Source organism: Lycium ferocissimum, chromosome 7 (genome assembly GCF_029784015.1).
Source record: "Lycium ferocissimum isolate CSIRO_LF1 chromosome 7, AGI_CSIRO_Lferr_CH_V1, whole genome shotgun sequence".
NCBI classification, from domain to species: Eukaryota; Viridiplantae; Streptophyta; class Magnoliopsida; order Solanales; family Solanaceae; genus Lycium; species Lycium ferocissimum.
This window is the reverse complement of record NC_081348.1, coordinates 69,446,144-69,468,920: the sequence shown is the minus strand read 5'-3', so window position 1 is coordinate 69,468,920 and position 22,777 is coordinate 69,446,144. Positions and strand designations below refer to the sequence as shown.

At 36.7% G+C, this 22,777-nt stretch overlaps 1 protein-coding gene across 5 annotated transcripts in view; it reads right to left on the bottom strand.

The window, feature by feature from the left end:
• Window positions 1-21,264: 21,264 nt before the first annotated feature.
• Window positions 21,265-22,777, bottom strand: part of LOC132061860 (eIF-2-alpha kinase GCN2) — a 60,730-nt gene continuing 59,217 nt past the window's right edge. For all 5 annotated transcript variants that reach the window (XM_059454540.1, XM_059454539.1, XM_059454538.1 and 2 more), the window contains one exon: window positions 21,265-21,324. The gene's annotated coding sequence lies outside the window, so the exon portion shown is untranslated. The remainder of the gene's footprint in view (window positions 21,325-22,777) is intronic.

Here is a 22,777-nt window from a genome sequence, read left to right as displayed (position 1 = left end):
CATTAGAAATACTTCGAGTTTTTGATGTTCGGGTACCCGTCATGAGGGATCCTACGTTCATGGGTCGATCGCCTGTAGCCGGCTACGTGCGTACGGTTTATTCATCGTACATTCTATATATATATTTTATGTACATTGGTAAGTGACAGAAGGCGTATACATATACGTCAATATTAGATATGTAAGTATGAGAGAGAGATATATATATTATATATGCACTACCACTATGATGATTATGATGATTATGGTCGCGAGAGGGAGCCGATATGATATGATGAGGTGCCATAGAGCTTTACGGGCGTTATACACACATCGACATCGGCGTTATATCGTGCTATATCGAGCGTTATATACGCACGCATATATATATGCACGAGCCCGTCATTGATAGGTATAATGCATATTATGTGCACGGAGGATTGTCGGTTATACGATTTATGCGATTTAGGCGAGTTACTAGTTCGTACGGTACGTACGGTCGGTCGTTTCGGTTTATGAGTTCGGATCTTATCCATGATTCTTACGTTGTTGTTGTTCTTACATACTCGGTACATTGACACGTCTGCACCGACTCTCCGTTGCTCGGAGGGCTGCGTGCCCGCGAGGCACGGGGAGATAGCGTGGTCCGGGCTACGAAATGAGACTCGCGCGTTGGTCCAAAGAGTTCTCCGTGATCCCGAGCTACGATCGCTTGGTATGCCCGCTTTTGAGATGTGTATGCATATGGGTATGACGGGGCCACCCGACCCGTCCTTTCTATAACTTTATTCTAGTAGAGATATGTAGACAAATTGTATGTAGTAGTCGAGATGATGTCTTGTCGGCTTATTCTTTTGTGTACAAGATATATATGTACTGGAGTGCTTGCATTGTTCTTCCGCATATTGTGTATATATATATACGCGTATGAACGAGAGTTCTGATGTTTCTCTCTTATGAGATCACTTTATGCCGTTTATGGGCCTTTGATGTTCAGCAGGTTTCAGATACGTGTTTAGAGGTGTTTGGTGGCTAGAGGTCGGACACTCGTCATGACTCATCGGTTTGGGTCGTGACAATAAAACATTCCTTAAGAACTCGTGTTCTAAACTCATTGGATTATTATTATGGAAACGTCATCATGAACATGTATCACCTTGAAGGAACAAAGTCATCGATGAGATCAACATCAATGAATAACATCAATAGCCATGAAACAAGCTCAAGGATATCACAAGAACATCGAACTATAATCTTTGGTACTTTTAGAAACAAGGTTATTGAAGATATCATATATAGGCTCACAACAAAGGAATCATGCCTTAAGAAAGAAAGGTTTAGCCTTAACATAACTGGAAGCTTACTTTCTGACTCTCCAACCTACCTCCTGTCTTGCAATATAGTCATGATCGTTCGTAGTCTGCGTGATTCACATATAAGACCATTCATATTATTGTTAAGAGCGCACCATTATACACTTATGTCAAGCCTTTAATTAAAATCCATTTAAAATCTGCCAAAATTCGAAAAAAGATCTCTCCTGTTTATATGCCTAGCCCGAAATCACAATCGAGCAACCAAAAACAACAACAACAATACCAACATCAACAATGTCATTTCCAACACCATCATGTTTCATAAACATCCCACACGATGTTTTCCCGGCCCAACTAACTAACTCATTATACGACTATTTAACAACTTTATATCTGTAAATAAACCGAAACTAACATTAATAAGAAGATATTCATACCTTACTCCCGTTAATACTATGATATCTTCATTTTCCCCTTGAACTTGAGCCAAAAATCGTCGCTATACGATTTTATAATCACAACTATATCTTACATTCGTGACTTAAATCACGGAGATTTCACTTAATTTGCGCTAACATTCTATGGTCGGAAGTTGGGGGATTATTCTAGAGAGGTTTGGATATTTTGAGAGGTGTTTGGATGAAAAATGAGGGGTAAAACCCCTTTTATAAGGTTCTAAATTCAGTTCCGGACAGAGTTTACTATAGCAACTCGGTTCTTGTAGCACGCGTTTTACGCTTCCGTCGCCCTAACTTACAACGTCCATAATTCTCTACTCGATGTCGTATCGATCGATTCGGTTTGTTGCGTTGAAAACTAGACTCGACGAAATTCATTTTAGGCTTTTGAAACACCTTAAAACTCCTAATATACTAGGAGATATACCCCTCTAAAGTTGACTCAATATTCTATCCAAAATTCTACCAATTTCCAAATTTTTGACAAACTTATTTTCTTCGATTTGTTTGGTCCCGGAACCTTACGAAACTCTCCATACATGATATTTATCATTAATCATACTTGATAATAGTCATGTCCTTTGGTTCCAAGGTTGTCCTTCCGGCCACGACTTACGAGATCGTAATTCATCCTTTACTCATACAATATCCTTAATAATGCTTCGTTCCTCATAATCCAAAGTTGTTTTACTTAGCCATAGCTCAACATACTTACGTTCAAATTTTATAAGTGCTTCTCTGGAAGTACGGGGTGTAACACGAACGCTCATATTGTTCTAGCAAAGCAATAGAAACTCATCAGCCCTGGCCCGGTGAACCTCAGCGGGCAGATAATGATCTAGAAATGCCCTGGTGAATTCGGACCATACTGCTGGAGGTGCATTTTGCCCTTTCGATTGTTTCAGACTCATACCATACCGGCCCATATCCACGGTAGCCTATGTGAAGCTAGCTCCACTGATTCTATATCAGAAGCATGCATTACCCTCAAAGCACAGCCCATTCGATCTACAAAGTTCTAAGGGTCATCCTTCGGGTTTGTCCCCGTGAACACCGGAGGGTCCACGGTAAGAAAGTCACGCACGTGGGAGCTGCCGACCTATCCCAAGTCCGGTGGCCGCCGCTGAGTCTGAGTATCCACCAATCTAGTTAGTAACTGGACTGCATCTTGCAAGTCCTGATCTAGAACAAATAGGAGTGAGCCGGAGGTCGAGGAGCCGAGGGGATCGGAGCTCCATCATGCTCTTCAAAGAATCGATGAAGCAGAGGTAGCATACGAGGGGAGCAGCACTGCGAGCCTCACCATGCCCCAAACTCGGTTGGGATACTCCTCAGACTTCACTCAGCCGTCCCGCATTTTGCTGGCCTTTTTCTTTCTCTAAGACATCGCTGAAATTTAAACAGGAAAAGGTTAGACAATGCCATCCTTACTTGGCTCTATCGCACGATCTAGATCATGAAGAAAAGCGTCTTCCTAAATTCCCTGTAGCCTCCTGGCTATAGATATGGTGCACGACATACCGATAACCAGACTCTACCGGACACGCTCATAGACATCCCTAGACCGAATCGCTCGATACCAATAATTTGTCACCCCCAACAAGGAGTATGACGGGCGCTGAATCACAGGCCGAAAACCACCTGACTTGACGGTTACGTTAAATACCATATACTATAACATAGCATACACCTGCACGCAGAAAGGCCCAACCTGTTATATCCCGTGTTTTTGCACATTCGGGAAATTTGGACGTAATGGTGATTTGTAAGAATAAGGCCATGCTTTGATTTTGTGTGGTGTGTATGTTGTTATTTATGGAAAATATTGACACGAGAACATTGGAGAAGGCCAAGGGCAAAATTGGAATTTTAAAAATTAGTTTCGGGAATTTCAAAACAAGAATTTTAAGTGATTGGGCTCAAAAAAAAAATAAGAAAATGAGGCCCAAAAGAGAGGGGGTGGCCGGCCAACTTATGGCCCAACCCACCAAGAATTAACAAATTTTCCATGTGCTAATTATTTATAAAGTGGATTAGTTTCAAGAAGTTTCAAGAAAACAAAGGAGAAATCAAGAAAACTTGAAGAAAAAGACCACCCCAAGTTTCGGCCATAAGAGAGAAAAGGGAAAGAAAAAGAAAAAAATTCTTGAGCCTTAATTCTTGATTCAAAAATTTGCTTCTCCTTGGATTCTTACTAAGTTCAAGATCCTCTACAAGGTGGTATAATTATTTTGGCAAGGAAGTGACTTTGGTGGCAAGTGGAAGAATTGAGAAAAGGTAAGAATTTCATGTTTTCTTTTATGTTATGGAAGAATTATAAATGTTGTGATAAGTGGAATTGAATGAACATCATGGAATTGGGGTGTGTGTGGTGTGAGCCGTGTATATGTGTGTATGTGTGTGTGGCCGTGTGATGTTGTATTGGTGGGGGAAGATGAATTAAATTCATTTAGTATGTTAATTATGTTGTTGTGGCTTTTGTGATGTAAAGGAAGGTTTAATGAATTAAGTTAGCATGAAAGTTGGTTGTATGTTGTTATGAGAAGTTTATGTGATTTTTATATAATTTTTATATAATGATGAAAGTAAGATCTTAGATGTGAATTGTGATTATGATTTATGAAATTGGAAGATGGAAAAATGTTATGAATATGCATATTGAAGATTAAGAGGTTTTGGATGAATTATGGTTTGATGGAAACCTTGTGTATTTTGAGAAATGATGAGAAATGTGTCTTGAATTGTATTTGAACGGCCTTGAATTCGTGAATGAATATGGAAACGTTGATATTGGATGGAAAGCGTGAAGTTGGAATGATAGTTAATGCTTTAGGTAGAAAAGAGGACTATTTATGCTAAATATATGTTTGTAGCGATTATTGGTGTTGTTGTTGTTATTGATGGTGTTGTTGGATTGTGATTGTTGGTATATTGAGCCGAGCTACGTTAAAGGGGGTGCTATACGTATAGGGGAGATGCTGCCAAATTTTGTAGACGAATAAGGGTTAAGATTGAACTCTTAAAAGCTTGTGACTTACATTTGGTAACAATGACCATTTGTAGATTTTTGACGAAACGGGGAATCAAAATTGGACAAGCATAAGGCGCAACCAAGGTATGTAAAGCTTACCTATTCTTTTATGGCATGTCCTAGACCTACTAGGCCGAAAACGGAACCTTGAGGATAATCCTCGCTCCTAGAGATCCGAGTTTGATTTTAGTTACTATTCATTCAAGACAATTGAATCAAAATGCTTGTCTTTGGATATAAGAATGCATAAACCTTCGTACCTTTCGCAAATGAATCCAAATTGCTCCGAAACTATCACGGATAACCTTATGGAACCTAACGTTGGAAATTTATGTCCGCCGCCTCGACTCGACCCGAGGTGGGCCCGCAAGTTCCGAGACTTCCCTTATTTGATTTGTTTGGCTCATTTTCGTACGTTACGAAAAAGAAGTGTTTGCCTATGACGTTAAGGTCCGTTTGAAATGTCCGATAATGATATTTGGAAGTTCGTTACTATGAATGATGCTAAAATTTTCTGAAAATGATTTACGATGTGTTTTTGAGAAAATTGATAATTTCAAAGTCCGCGACCTTTGTATGTTAATTCCGAATAACTCGACACTTGTTTTGAGCCCTCCGGGTTATTATATATGTATATGAGATCATGTATTCAGCCTTAGGACTTACTCTTGATATGCATATGGTTTCTGCACTACTCCGCTCGTGCCAACTATTATGGTTTCGTTCGCCGGTGCCCGGGCCGGCTTTGTGATCGTGCGCACTATGACATATTCGGAAGTATGATGTGTTACGGTTTTCGAGACCTCGCCATAGGGCCGGTTACCGTTTACGGTGTTATGATGTGATATGGCATCTGATCTGTTATGATGATTTGATGTGTGTGTGACATTGTGATGTGTTCGGAGTTTGTACGGAGATTTGAAAACTTCGGAGTATGATGTGTTGTGGCACCGGCGTCGTGGGAGCGACCACGTTCCCGAGCGTTATGCATGATTTTTATTTGCATTTTGTACACTTGCATTCCGCACAGTTTGATCTCACATACTTCGTATTTGTTCTGTATCTTCGACTCCGCCATGATTTGGATCACCGTACCTCTCGCTTTACATACTCGCACTTCTTTCGTACCGACCCCTTTCTTCGGGGGATGCGTTTCATGCCGCGATGCGTACGCTCGGTTGGGCGATCCCCCGGTTTAGGCTACACAATCAGCTATTTTGGAGTGCTCCCCTCGATCCGGAGCCCACATTTGGTATAATTGTTTTGCTATGTATATTCTGTACGTTTGTGACTGTTTGGGTACGGCGGGGCCCTGTCCCGTCATATGTTCGTATGTTCTGTTTGTCTGTAGAGGCCTGTAGTCACATTGTGGGTCATGGGTCCGGTCTGTTCGGATGTGATTCTGTTTTGCGTCCTTAAGCGGCCCGTATGTTACTATGGCCGATATGGCCCATATGTTTATATGTATGTGTGTGTCTGGGCGATGTGCATTCCGCCGCTTTGATTTTGATATGATGAGTTTGCACGGGCGACCGCTTAGGGTAGCATTCGTTTCGATTTTGTGTGATGTCCGCTATTTGCTATCGGTACGAATAATGTCTATTGAGTCTGGAGATGCCTTAATACGACAATTTGGTTCGTAAGTTTGTTTGGGTGCCTAAGTAGGGCACCAGTCACGGCCCACGGGGCTGGGTCGTGACACAACCTAGAAATATTCGATAATCCACATATGTGTAAATGTGCGAACCGACAAGGTCGCTACAACATCCTGAGTATCATAAGGCCGGCAAGGCTTAGAGGAAAATATCACAATCTAGACAAGGCCGGCAAGACCATACACAAAATTTACATACCCCACTATGTCTATGAGCCTCTAAGAGTGTACATATGAACATGTATTACATTAGCAGAAAAGTGCCCAAAATATAGCAAGTCCGGAGTAGTGCCCCTTACTGACGCCGCTGAAGTTGGAAGTCCTACGGCAGTTGCTCTCCAATAACTCTATCAGAGCCTGAAGCACGAAATGTAGCATCCCGTGCAATGGGACGTCAGTACAGGGAAAAGTACTGACTATGTAAGGCTGGAAGCAATAACATAAGTAGGACGAAAATATAAAGAGAGTAGAGGTAACCTGTCATCTGAGAACGTACAATATGTAATGCATGAATCTTAAAACTCATATGTAAGTAAGCGCACACACACACACATATATATATAATATAAGTGTTAGCGTTGCAGGACGTGCAACCCGATCAATAAATGTTAGTGTTGTGGAACGTACAACCCGATCCATATACGTTAGTACCAAGAAACGTATGGCCCGATCCATAAATATCATATGTTAGTGCCGAAGAACGTACAACCCGATCCATAAATAGTGCCGAGGAACGTACAGCCCGATCCATAAGTATATTATATACATACACATAATGTATTTAGCATGCATGAGAGCTCAATAAAAGCCACTACTCAGTCGGAGTAACATAAGGTCGGTGACCTCCGAATAAGTCATGGAAATTCGTATTGAGTCCAAAGAAATAACTTAATGATGGTAAACATGATAATATACCAAGAATCAATCAAGTAACTAAGACATCAAGATTTGAGCTATATGACATAGGAATGGAGTAATTTATTATGGAACGTTCATGTTCATGCTCTACTTGGATTCGTGCCAAGGAAATAGAGAGAAACGAACACCTTACATACCTTATTCGTCAAGCTACCACTTAAGGGATCCTTCACCTCGATACTCGCCCTTCATCCAAACCTTATACGCACTAGAATAGCAAGATCTTCAATATTTGCTTTGAATCCAAGCCAACTCCAATGCAAGACAAAACTATAATCGCGACTATACGTTACCCGGACCTTGATTAATATCCCGTCACTTAAGATTACTCAAAATCCTCACTTTTGTGTTGTATATAAGCTCTCATATGTTTGCTAACCTTTCTAGAATATTTGGGGAAATTATTATGGAGGAAAATGGGGGTTTTAACCCTTATATAGTAGCCCACCGACTCTAAAATCCTTCTGCGCGTTCGCGCTGCCCTGGGGCACGTTCACGCAGGGTTTCCCAAAGGCTACTCTACGCGCTCGAGTGACCTTTTGGTGCGTTCGCGCAGGGTTAGGCCCTGCACTGGCAGTCCGTCTTAAAATCCTCATATTTCTCTATTCCGATGTCGGATCAACACATGGTTTGTTGCGTTGGAACTAGACTTCCCGAACTTCAATTTAGGCTTTTTTTCACTCCAAAACTCCTCATATACTAAAAGATATACTTTCCTCAAGTAGGGTCAAAATTTCCCCTCATATTTTCCCAAAGTCCGATAAACTTAATTTTCTTGATTCACTTGCCCTCCAATCCTTCCGTAACCGTAAGATAAGTGCATACTATCCTAGTGAGTCCTCCAGGATATATACTTAACATGACTAATACCTAATAGATTTCACGTACAAACTACGTGGTGTAACAATGCCGTTTATCCCATTTAATTCTTTTCAATCCTGAACTCAAGAATATCAACAAGACGCTCACAGGAAACCAAAGTATATCACATGCCAATACATGCCCAAACCAATCGAACAAAGGGATGACAATTTGAGGTTCGCTAAAACTACATAGAAGCACCACATCGGGGTTATCAACCCACAATGGCTACCCTTCCTCCCGAATAGCTAGGAAAAACCACATCGGGTTACGAACTCTCGATGGCCACTCTTCCTCCCGAATGGCTAGGCTAACCTCACTAGGATCCATAATGACTACAGTTCCTCTCAAGTAGCTAGGCCAAACACAAACAACAGAATCATGGCATAATGTCGAATCACAGTCATAGCATGGAAGCCGAATTACTCATTATGGATTATGTTTAACATCCCGTTAGTAGGGGTACATCAAGTCATTAGTATATTTAGAACCCATGTTAAGGTCATTAGATAGTTTCAATTTCAATAAAAATCCGCACATAGGGAAAAACACATGAAATATTCAAGCTTTCCGAAATCAAATTCAAAGCATCCCTTATAAGGGTAAATCATGTTCAAAGTTCACAGCTTCATAAATCAGTTTCAATAATCTTTATATGATAAAATCATGAATAAAATATATATTATACTACACCTAAGGTTCCATAAGGGCTTGTCCCTCACGCACATGAAACCTTGCCAAAGAAACTATTTTGGTAAAGGTTGAAGAGTATGTTCGAAAAAAAGACATACCTCAATTCCTGCTATAACATTACCAAATGGGGTTTCTGAGTTTCAACAATCACTCTACAATTGATTTAGATGAGAAAGATTAGAACTTTACACCTTTTTCCTAGAATCCCCACCCTTTTCGAAAACTAGGGTTTTTAAGCCAATATTCATGTTCTTTCTTTCATATGATTCACTCATGGATTCTAATCACTTGCAATAGCCCACACTAGTCTCAATCCCTTCAATAAACACCATTAGAGGCCAAATATCTTACCTTTATTGAGATTCCCCCAAAAGTCCTCTTCAATTGTTCTTCCCATGATTTCCAAGAATCTATGGATTTGAATGATAATCTAGCATTACTCCTCGTTATTTTGATGTTGCTTAATCATAGGATGGTTAGAAACTCGCCTTGTAAGGTTTGGAGAAGTTCTAGGGTCTTTTCTCCTCAAAAAGTCGGCCAAAAATGAAGTGGAATGAATAATTTTTTAAAATTTCACGATCTGTACTTTTATAGCCGAGCAAGACTTGTGACACGACCTGCGAAACACAGGTGTTACTTGGTGGTCGCAGAATAAACACATATTGTGACGGTAAAAAAGTGATTTTTGGTGTTCAACCTGTGTTTCGCAGGTTGTGCCGCAGACAGCACCTGCGAAACGCAGATTGCGTCGCAGCCTGACGTAATTTAGTAAAACAGTCATAACTTTTTACTCACATATCCGTTTACGCTCCTTAATATATTGTTGGAAAGGTATTTCAATGGGATACAACTTTTATGCTGTACGATTTCTCAAATTCCTAACGTATTTTCACTTAATTAGGCTAGAATTCAAACTTATCATAAATTTAGTCGATTCTATCGAATCTTAAGCACCTCACTACTCTTCTTGATCTTAAATCAACTATTTCCAACCAAACACATCTTGATAGGACTTCATATACCTAAAATGTCACATTGCTTCTCATTTAAACACATTCACACCTAACCTGAATTTATAGAGTGTTACATATTCGTGGTGCGACGGGCACTGATACGGGTACCAGTGCCATGTATGGGCAATATGTTGAGATATGGTAGTGATAGTTGTAAACCAAGAATATCAAAACAAGTGGGCATTAGCTGATAGACAATTGTCTGGATTTGATTGTTTATGTGCATACATCACTCCATTTAATCGTGTATACTTGTGGTAATCGAGTTGTTAAGGTAATTATATACTTTATATGTTTTTAGTCGAATTGCACTTGATATTCATACTTCATCTAATCATCCATGTTCATTCATGGTGATGGTCCACGCAATTCTGGCACGATGAGATCTTCTTTGATTGGATTCGAATTTGAGTAATGTTATTTTATCTGAATAAGGCTGGTTGCTATTGGGAAATGGTTCAGGAAGATTTGTGCATGACAATGGGAAATAGTTACAGCGGGTATATGGACCTCGCGAGTCCCCCATGGGCTATAGCTCTTAGACCCACCGAACCCTCCCTCTTCCCCCCCCTCCCCCCCCCCCCCCCCCCCCGCGCGTGCGGAAGCGTGTGTGTATACTGGTGTCATATATGGCTATTGCATTGCACCTAATTCATTCGACAAAGATAGATTATCTGATTATTTTACTAGTTGCTCCTACCTGGTTATTTTGGCTTATCTCTTATCTTGAAGGTTGAACTGTATTAAGTTAAGGAAAACCTGCAAATGCTAAAACAAAACTTTTTTTTAACTAACCTCATCACGACTTCAACGTTATCGGTTTGTGAGATTTACTGAGTACACGTGCTTTTGTACTCATACTACACTTGCTGCACTATTTTTTGTGCAGATTCAGTTTCGAGTACGATTAAATCCCGTGGAGCTATTTGAGTCTGAGACCTTGATTTTTGAGACTTGTGGTGAGCTGCCTAGCTGATCTGCAGCGCTAGCCTCCCCTATCCATTTTTATGCATTATGTCTTTCTTTACTTTCCCAGTTAGTATATTGATCATTGCAGACTGTATTATTATTACTCTTAGTGGCTCTTGTACACATGACATCAGTCTTGGGTGGTATTTTGTTATTTTCGCACTTTGTTTTTAAGTAAATGATTTGACTTTATTTATTATTGTGTTATCACTTTTAATTAACTTAATGAGTTGGTTTAATAAGTTGTTGTTGGTTCGCCTATCGAGTGGTGATGCCATCACGGCTATTGAAAATTAGGTCATTAAATATTCAGTGTCATTCTTAGGTCACATAGTGTCCAGTGCATGTTGACCCCAAGAAGGTTGAAGCAAATCAGAATTAGTCCGGACCTACTATTCCTCCAGAGATCCAGAGTTTCTTAGGTTTGACAGGTTATTATCGTCATTTTGTAGAGTGATTTTCATCCATTGCTTCCTATTCACTCAATTGACCCAGAAGGGTGTACAATTCAGGTGGTCTGAAGAGTGTGAGAAGCGTTTTCAGAAGCTCAAGACCATATTGTTACACCTTGTAGTTTTATACATTGAGATTCGCCGTCCATTAGTTATCTTAATTTTAGACACAGGGATTTTCCTTCAAGGTTATATGAGGTTGGACATGCTTAACTTATTCTTATAAGTGTTAAAGTTTATGTTTGGTAAGTTACGGAAGGATTAGAGAATAAGTGAATCAAAGCGGAAAAGTTTGTTAAAAGTTGTTTCCAGAAAATATAGAATATGGACCGTATAATTGAGATATGGTCCGTATTTTGAGATATGGACCGTATTTAAGGATTTTAAAATTTTCCAGAGAAGCAGAAATTTGAGGTGGTATTATACGGACAACTATACGGATCATCATACGGCCAGAAAGTTGGCCGTATAATGTTATACGACCCAAGATACGGGCCATATTTGGCAATGTCGGTGGATTTTGCTGATTTTAAATATGACGACTCCTCTTCATTTTAAGTTATTTTAAACATAACTCCAAGTTCAAGAAAGCTCTAGAGACCTCTCCAAACATATTCAAACACTTCTTCAAGCATAAATCAAAGATCAAAGTGAAGATTAAGGTGCTTAGGGTTTCAAAGTGAGGTTGAAACTTGTCTCTTCTTCTTGTAGAAGCTTTAGAGAATATTTCAAGGTGAAGTGACTTTGGAATTGGACTATTCTTGAGTTTTTGAGGTAAGATTTCATTTTATTTCATGTTTATGAATTCATGGGGTAAATGTTAAGATTTTAGGAGAAGAAGTTGGAGGAAAAGTTCAAATATGAATTTGATGATATTTTGAGTTGTAAATTAACTTGAGCTATGATTGTTAACATGTTTTGAGTATAATTTTGTTATGAGGGATAATAGTAATAGTGAGGAAGTGTTGTATACAAGTGTATATAGGGTTGCTTAATGGTATATCTTAAATATGGAGAATATGAGGTTAAAGGAGATTATATGGAGTTGTTGTGTAAATTGTTGATTGTGGATTTTGTGGTAATCATTAAGAAATAGGGGGAAAGCTATCCATTTCACTTTGGAATTGAGTTATCATTGATACACATGATATACAAGCGCCATCTAAGTCGTATATGTATTCTTGGTTACAAGAATGCTGCTCTAGTGGTGATAAGCTTGTTGTTGGATTACTTTTATGACTTGAGGTATGTTAAGGTTGTTCCTTCCTTTCTTTGGCATGATCCTTATGAACAAGACGTACACGTAGCGTTAATCCATAATGGTTCCACTCTTAGAGTTAGGGATGATCCCTTTGATTCATGTTCCATAATGTATCTTCGGGAAGTCTTCCTTTAGATTTAGTATGATCTCTAGAGCTACTTGTAATCTTATCACGTTTGCATTGCATTGCATTGCATACACACACACACATATGTGTGTGTGTGTGTGTGTGTGTATGGAGTATGGGGAAGGTGACGGCGTTATATACGCATTACCACCTGATCAGCTGGTCATATAATGATATGATGATGATGATGTCGATGCCACAGAGGCCGATACGATACGACGGGATGCCCACAGAGGCTTGATAGGCGTTATATACACATATGTATATATGTATGACCTCATGCATACATGCACAGTATTTACGTATCATTGACTCACAGAAACAGTTCAGATGTACAGGTTGCATATATTTAACCTATGTTCTCTTATGTCTATCTTATGTTATTCTCATGCCTTACATACTCAGTACTTTGTCCGTACTGACGTCCTTTTGTTTGTAGACGCTGGGTTCATGCCCGCAGGTAGACAGGGAGATGGTTCAAACCCTTAGGCTGCCATTTCAGCACTGTACAGGAGCACTCCACTTATTCCGGAGTTGCAGTTCAGCTAGGTATGACTCTTTTTTGTTCATTTGGGCATAGCGGGGTTCTATCCCATCCTTATTGTGTGATGCACTCAGTAGAGGCTCGTAGACAGATGTGTACAAATAGATATTCTATGGTCATTTTGGTTCTTTTTAATTATGTATATAGATCTTTTGGGCTTGTGTCCCTTGCAGCTTATGACATCTATTAGTGAGTATCATGGCCCACACTAAGGTATAATTACTTAATGCATGTATGTCTCGTGGTGCTCGGTATCCGGGTGCCCGTCATGGCCCTCAGGTTGGGTCGTGAAACATATTGCCTAGCACGCCAATTTTTATAATTGCCCGCGGGTTTAAGATGCTATACTGTGTACTGTGATGCTTCACGTATTGGGCTTGGGTGTATCTTGATGCAGAATGTTTCACGCCAGTCGAAAATTGAATGTGGTAGTGGATTTGACACCATTATTTTATCATTTTGTTTAACCTTTTAAGCTACGAGACTTGGAGATTTGGACTAGGTTTCCACCATTTGAGTTGGTGTAAATGTTCTAATAATCTCCTTGAGTTTTTATCATGATCTGACTTGAAGATTTATCATTAAAACATGAAATTAGATGTGTAAAATTAGGAATTTCAGACATAAACCTTAGAATCGCTAAATTGAGGTTTTGAGCATGCATGTGTGTTGAGATTCATATCTTCTTATGATTAACAAACAACATGTATTATGAGAAGGAATTGTGCTATGAACCAGGTCCTTATTACTTATGTCGTACGAGCGGAAAAGTGTATCTGTGTTAAGATCTTGTGCCGAGATATTTTAGGAAAAATATATATGTATATCTCATGTATTATTCGCACAATATAGTTTGAGATATTCGCAAGATCTTTCCATAGCATTTGAAGTGCAAAAGATTCTATCTGATGGAAAATATTGTTGGAAAGACACGGTATGAGAATCCTTTTCAATTAAGGAATCTGATTTGGTTTCTTGACAGAATCTCCAAATGTATACGATTTCCTTTTTTATGTGTTTACTACTGAAATAGTATATATTGTATACTACTTGCAAGAAATTATTCGTTCACACAAATTGAGTGATATATCAAAAGTCCTATAGCTTTCAAGTAACTCACTGTTCTTGGAAAGTACGAAGACTGATCATCTGATAATGTAAAGAACCACGTTGAAGACTCTGGTCCTTATGTAGTTGCGTCTATGCATCGAGCCTAGTCCTAGTCCAATTGAATTAGGCTTTGACTTGTAACCATATGCTTTTGAGAAGTATTATTAGGTTGTTGTGAGTGTTATGAAGAACAATTTGTAAGTTATTGTGAGTTCTTGTGGCGAAGAATAATGTATTATTGTTCCAAGCCAAGTTTGACTTGAGGGGAGTATAACAGGTGACTGCTGGTGTCAAGGCTTAGAGTTAAATCTTATGTTGCAAGGATGTTGTAATCGGAATTTTTGGCTCGCTTGTTTCAGTGACTTTGGAGTTAATCCTACTATAAGCCTATGGTAAGTCTCAGAACATGAAACAGAGTGCTAAAACCCAAAACGAGGGATTGATTTATTACAAAATTGTTTCGGGAAGAAGGAAAGAAATATACATATTTGTTCTGCTTAGCCAAGTAAATTGTTAATGCAGTATTGTTATCTCTAATCTCATATAAATAATCTCAATAGGATCTTTCTAAACTAATCTATTGCTGACACCGGAACGCACTATCTATACTAGTACACCGAGTAATGTTCCACTTTGTCGAGCTAGGATGTGTAAGGAGTGATGATCACCCCGTGTTATGCGCTTGCGTCATATAAGGTTTAAAATAAATTAAATAGGTGAGTAGAAATTGATAAATTTCTACTAGTATCATTATTCTTGGAATTAATAACCCAAACAAATAATAGGTTGAGTTAATTGAAGAATCCGCAAATCCATAACCCTGTTAATTCTCATGGAAATTCATCATGCTAGGTGTGTGAGTTACTTATTTCTTCTTGAGAAAAGACATCATTTAACCCCTGAACTTAGCACTAAAGGTGTCAACCGGTTCCAACCGAACGGTTATGGAACCGGTTAAGGAACCGGCCAGTTTCGTTAAAAAACGAACTGGCTTAACAGTTCCGTTTAACCGGGACAGGAATTTTAAACTCCAAACCGAACCGTCCGGTTTGGAGTGTTTAAAATATATTTTTTTTTTGTTTTTTGTATTATATATATATATATAGTATTTATTTGTATATTGTAGGTATATTTATATATGTTATACAACTTTATAATTAAAGTTTAAATATTTATCGACTAATGACCTCTAATGTTAAGTCGGCAATACGAATAATAGTGTTTTCGTATACATATATATGTATAACTTACATATACTTATATATATGTATAACTTAATATATATAGTATATATACTATATATACTTATATATATGTATAACTATATATATACTATATATATGTATAACTTAATATATATACTAAATATATGTATAACTTAATATATATACATATATACTATATATACTATATATATAATATATATACTAAATATGTGTATAACTTAATATATATACTATATATATGTATATATATGTACTATATACTATATATACTTATATATAGGTATAACTTAATATATATATACTATATATACATATAAACTATATATACTATATATACTTAATATATATACTAAATATATGTATAACTTAATATATATACTATATATATATATTAAGTTATACATATATATGTATAACTTACATATACTTATATATATGTATAACTTAATATATATATACTTATATACTATATATACTTATATATATGTATAACTTAATATATATACTATATATATGTATAACTTAATATATATACTATATATATGTATAACTTAATATATATACTAAATATATGTATAACTTAATATATATACATATATACTATATATACTATATATACTTAATATATATACTAAATATGTGTTTTACTATATATACTTAATATATATACTAAATATATATATAACTTAATATATATACTATATATATATTAAGTTATACATATATATGTATAACTTACATATACTTATATATATGTATAACTTAATATATATACTATATATATGTATAACTTAATATATATACTAAATATATGTATAACTTAATATATATACATATATACTATATATACTATATATATGTATATATATATATACTATATATATGTATATATATGTACTATATACTATATATACTTATATATAGGTATAACTTAATATATATACTATATATACATATATACTATATATACTATATATATATATATATACTAAATATATGTATAACTTAATATATATACTATATATACTTACTTATATACTATATATACTTATATATAGTATATACTATATATACTTATATATGTTTAAGTATACTATATAACTTAATATACTTATAAGTATATTCTTAGTATATTTTAGGTATATTCCTAACTTAATAAAAGTAAAAATATGAACACAAGTAAATAGAAGTAAGCTCAATGAGCCATATTTTTATTCATTCTTGGATAACATTTATTTGCAAGTTGTATTTTTTTTTTTTTTTTAACTTGCAAATAATACATGAGTTGTACAAAAATAGTAGAATAATAAAATCACCAATTTTGAACCATTTCGTTAATTTCCCCCACATCATATTCGGTCATGGAAATATCTTCAAAGTCTTCCATTTGGTCCGGTCCACTAGCTATCAAATCTTCAATTTCTTCCTCTTCGCCTTCCTCCGCTTCTGAGTTTTGGTTGCGTCGCTCCGATCTAATCCAGTCTCGAATGCACACTAGTACTTGCAAGCTAAAGCCGGATAATGAATGTCTATGGTCTCCAATTTGCTATCTTCCTTGGCTAAATGCGCTCTCCGAAGCCACGGTTGATACTTGAACCGTAAGGATATCTCGAGCCATTCTTGAAAGTACCGGATAGCTTGCCTTGTACTTCTTCCACCATGCTAAGACGTCCACCTCATCCAGTTGGTTGATATCTACATTTGGGTGCATCAAATAAAAGTTATATTCATCAAAGTTTGCGGTAGAAGAAGAAGTTGGCTGTGAATGTAAAACTTTTAAACCCGACAAGCCCTTTTTGCTACTTTGAGAAGTAGTAGGGCGTGGAGCAACGGGTGTTGCACGTTCTTCCAAACTAGAATAATGAGTAAAAACTTTTCTAAACTCATCATCAATAGCGAGGTCGGCTTCAGCTAAAGATGGTTGAGTTCCCGCTTCAATTTCTAAAAATGTATAAATTTGACTAACCAAATTTTTAGTATAAGACAGTTTTAAACAAGGATTTAAAAGGGAACCCAATATAAATAAAGTTGGGATGGGAAAAAAATACTTCTTAAATTTGATTGTCATTTCAAAAATAGCGCTTGATAACCGGGTTTATGTTTATACTCTTGTAAAACTCTAGCTATTTCCGCTAAGTAGGCTAAAATTTCGGTTACCGTGGGATAAAATTGTCTAGAAAAAGCAAGAGTTGCATTATAAAAATTTTCTAAGAGTTCAATACATTCTTTAACATCTTCCCAATGCATAAAATTTAACCAATCCTGACTATCGGTATTATATTTGTTGTGAACTTGTTGTATGGGAATCCTATATTCATGTGCTTGTTGTAGCATAACGTAAGTGTAGTTCCACCTAGTCTCAACTTCTATTTGAATTTTCCTAGGTCTAAGGTTATTTTCCACACAAGCATTCTTAAAATCTCTAATTCTTCCCCTATTAGCATTACAAAAAAGAAACGCAACAGCATTTCAACGCAACAAAGATTTCTAACTTTTTGAACAGAATCATCAAAATGCTCAAGACCATCTTTAACAATTAAATTTAAAATGTGACAACTACATCTTACATGAAAAATATTTTTTTTAGAGGAGGGTTTATTTCTTTTTTAAAAGACCAACTGCCTTTGTATTATTAGAAGCATTATCTAAAGCAATACAAAGTGTTTTTCTATAAATGTTACAAAATCTCATAATAGTAGACATTGAATCGGCTTAAAAATTTTCCATCGTGACGACCTTTTCCTTCGTCATATAAAAAAGCTATAATTCTTTTTTGCATAACCCATTGTCATCAACCCAATGACATGTAATAGCAAAAAAATCTAAATGGTTAATACTAAGACCCAAATCGAATGGTAAGACAAACATTACAATTTAAAGAATTAAATACGTGGCGCAAATAAAATTTATATTTTTTAAACAAATCTATAACATCGGCTCTACAAGTACTTCTAGGAATACCCTCAAATAACGGATTATAACAACGTTGAATGTAAGTAACAAACCCCAAAACCCGAGGGAAAGGAAAATGGTAAACAATCATAAGCTACCATTTTAGCTATTTCTACGCGTTCTTTTTCTTGTCATACTTAAAATTTCTACCGGTTCGTGGGTCTATCGTCATTTGAATCCCCCCACATTTGAACCCGTTTGCTCTCCCCAAGCATCCATATGTTTGGTTCTCATATGAGAATTTAGTGTCTGCCCGTTCCACCATCCTTACCAGCTTCCTTGCTTAAAACTAAATACTTGTCCACATATGTTACATGTAGCCGATTGGCTTTCCCTATTCTTAGTCATAAATTTCCAAATTTTAGCTATTGGCTTACGAGTTCTGGCGGTTTGTCTTGTGTATGTGATTGTGCGGGACATGTATCTCTATGGGATTTTCGGGGGTTGTGTTTCATCATCATCATTTAAGTCTTCATTAAAAGTGTCGGTAAAATGTTGTTGCATTGCCTCATGACCTAAAAGTGGATTATTTCCACCAACATCAATACCTACATTAGGTGTTTCTTCCACAAATGTTTCCTCATTAAGCGCACCCTAACAATACGACTACTACTACCCCACGTCTTAATCTCTTTGACATTATTAAATAGAATTAATTTAAATCACAATCAAATAAATTACAACAAATTAAATTGTGTAAATTAAATTGCTAGAATTAAATTGCGAAAAATAAAGATAGAGTTGGAACGAAGGTACCAAATTGCTTAGGATTAATTTCCAACAAAGTCAAGGCGGCTAGAATTGCAAATCCACCAAAGCTACTTCGGATTGTTGCAAAATCACCAACTCCACCAACAATATTATAATTGCAAAATTAATAATTGAAAGTTGAAACTATAATAAGACTTTGTGGCTAGTTATTGCAAAATAATTATAATTGAGAGATTGAGATTTGAGAGAAAGATGAAGAAGAGTGAATTGGTGTGAATTAAAATGAAAATGAAGAAGGGTTTATATAGGGGTGGGGGATGGGTTAAAGTGTTAAAAAAAAAAAAAATTTGGGGGCCAAAAATTAACAAAATGGCCGTTTGGCAACGGCCATTTTTGCAAATGGACCGTTGCCAACGGTCCATTAATAATTAGCCCAACGGCTCTTTCCTTTTTTTTTTTTTTAATTTTTTTTTTTAAACAGGTTTCACCGTCCGGTTCCGGTTTACTGGGTTTAACCGGTTCCGGTTCCTAAAATATTGAAACCGGACCGGTATACAATTTTACGGTTAACCGGAACCGGTTCTACCGGTTCGGTTCGGTTTAACTGTCCGATTCCGGTTAAAACCGGTTAGCCCGAACCGGTTGACACCCTTACTTGGCACGAAAACTCACTTTAATAACTAAACTTAAGTTGTATTTATGTACCCCCCCTTAACAATTTTCATCTTAATTAAATACAACCTCAGATGCTGACGTGGCAAAAAAAAAATTAAGAGAGTAAAGAGCATAAAAAGGTGGACCCGCTTATATATATATATATATATATATATATATATATATATATATATATATAATATAAAATATATATATATATAATAATAATATATAATAATAATACAATTAAAAAACCATCTTCTTCTTCACAACCCCCCACCCCACCACAACCCCGCCCCCACCACCTTCCTCCTCCTTCTTCACAAACTCCTCTTTCTCTATTCTCATCATTCTTTTCTTACCATTTTCACCATTTTTTGGTTTCTTGATTTTGATTGAAGAGTTGGCTTTCAAGAGTGAGTTAGACACCAAAAATGCCTAACAACGTTAGTTAAATAAAACACCTCACTGAGCACCATAAGATCAAGTGCATGACAATAATAATCTGACCTTTCAAATTAAAAAATATCCAAAAATCATGCATCTAAAGAAGAATTATGCAGTGAACACTCCCTTATTTAGGACAACAGAAAATGAAAAGCTGACATCTATTTAGAAGAAATTCGAGAAGACAAAATAAGAGTAAGGGGGAACTAGCAGCAAGTTTTATATTCCAAAGAGCCCTTGATCAACTGGAGCTTCTTGTGCATATTGAAACTCCTTTTAAACTTAAAAGTTTAATGCGCAAATGCATGGGGTATATAACTGCAAGTCCAATAGCTGGTCAGCCAAGTTTCAAGTGCAACGATTGTCCCATCTCCCAAGGATGTGGAGAATTTTCCAAGAATAACGATGTCAAGTTCTACAGCCATTCAAGTATGCAACGGAATTCACTTCATCAAGCGAGTATGACGACCAATGACATCATCTTGCATTTAGTTCTTCCAACCCTGTTCCATTAATTACCGAACATATCATATCGCACCTACTTGTCATTTGGTTAACCTGACTTTGGACGTTTCAAGGTGCCATTCAGTACTATCTACCATCTGAGTTGACACATTGTGCAAGGATGCCCAGCTCTCCCACAATATTTCTGTAGATCTTTTTTATAATGGTAACATTGTATTCATCAGTGCAAAAAGATGCATTGGCAACAGAAGAACAAGAAAAGAAAAAAGCTTATGTACACTCCACAAGGCTTCCAAAAAGTCTAGGATGGCATCAGCATCCTCTATACAAAATTCTTTACACCAAAAATGCAAGTTCAAAATACACTTCTTTACTTTTTGTATTGGATTACTCTTGTTCTCAAAGATCTGCTATTTCTTTCCTTATATTTCGCTTCATCTCCTGCTAGGCCTGACAAGCCCATCAGTCACCTGGAAATGTGAGCTTTAACAGAGCCCAAAACATTGAAAATTAATTAACTCTAGCTTCTTGCATGTGGTTACTAATGCCTTAGAGAAAACATATTCAAAAGCTTGAATGACTTGAATAGGTAGTGCAAACACATATTAGAAACATAGCCAACTATGAATCAGATTGTTCAAAGAAATGATACTTCTATGACCAAATCAGGACAGGCACTATATTTGCCCCTCGAAGGATATACTTGAAGAGGATATTTTAGAAAACCTTCCATACTCATATCTACCTTCCGTCCAGAATATGTAAATTGAGATCTGAAGTTCAACAGATTAGATCATGGATTTGGTGATACAGCCTCTATACTTGTTTCTCCATGTAAATAACATTACTACAATCTGACTTAAGTTGTTTGCTTTAATAAATTTACTCATTCACGAATAATGCCAATAGCAAAAGTGTCTAGTTTGGTGGCTTTAAAAGAAGACTAACAGATACAGTAACTATGAGTCAACAAATATCAAAAAGCCAGCAAGTAAAAATGCAAGTGGCAGTATATCAAAGGAATATGAACCAGAGTATATGCAGTGACGCTGAAAATTTCATAAGGTTCTAGAACTTTAAAGTGCACTAACGAATATTAACAATAACATTTGTGTGTCAAAGGTGGCTCGGACTAGTACAATACCGCTCGACGTGATAATAAGTGTACGAGGTGTAATGAAAGACCTAGGGTCAAGCCAAGTTGGATAACTACACGAAGAATTAAAGTTCCATACGAGCGCGCCAAGGCCTAACTTCAAATGATCACTACTCTCAATGTATAACGACTTAGACTCTGGATAAGAAATCAAATTAAAGCACTTTGAGTCTAGTTTCCAACGCCGCAAATCGTTCGTCATTTAGACATTCCTACAAAAAGATGAACATTTTACTAATTGGTGTCCAGCAGTAAATCCGGGCAGACAGAATTGTCTTGCCCTCCGCGAGAGGTGCTGCGAGCTGGCGAAAATTATTTGGAATTGAGCTCGCCTAGAAAGAAATGCAGCCAGCAAACCTGGGCTATAAATAGCTTTGACGGGGCACCGATATTTCTGGGATTTGGGACTTAGGGGTTTGGAGGTAGAGTAGAGATTGGAGCTCGGGGATTTTTCTACCATACAGTATTATTTGGTGTTTTGAGTTCATTTTACTCATCATACACATAATTTAACACCATTTTAGCATTCCAAACACTAGATTTGGCATTGAATCTTTCAAGAACCCAAGAATCAAAACAAGAATAATTTTCAAGATATTGTTCAAGACAAGGTAATTCTATCAGGAATATATATTGAGTATTTATGATAGTAGTACTTATGGAATTGTTTAGTGGCTGGAACGACTATGAGTGAAGAACCCTAACTTTGCCACTAATGAATTTTTGTGAGCTTGTGAAGAAGATGATGAATAAGAGTGTTTATTGTTCGGTTGGGGTCGG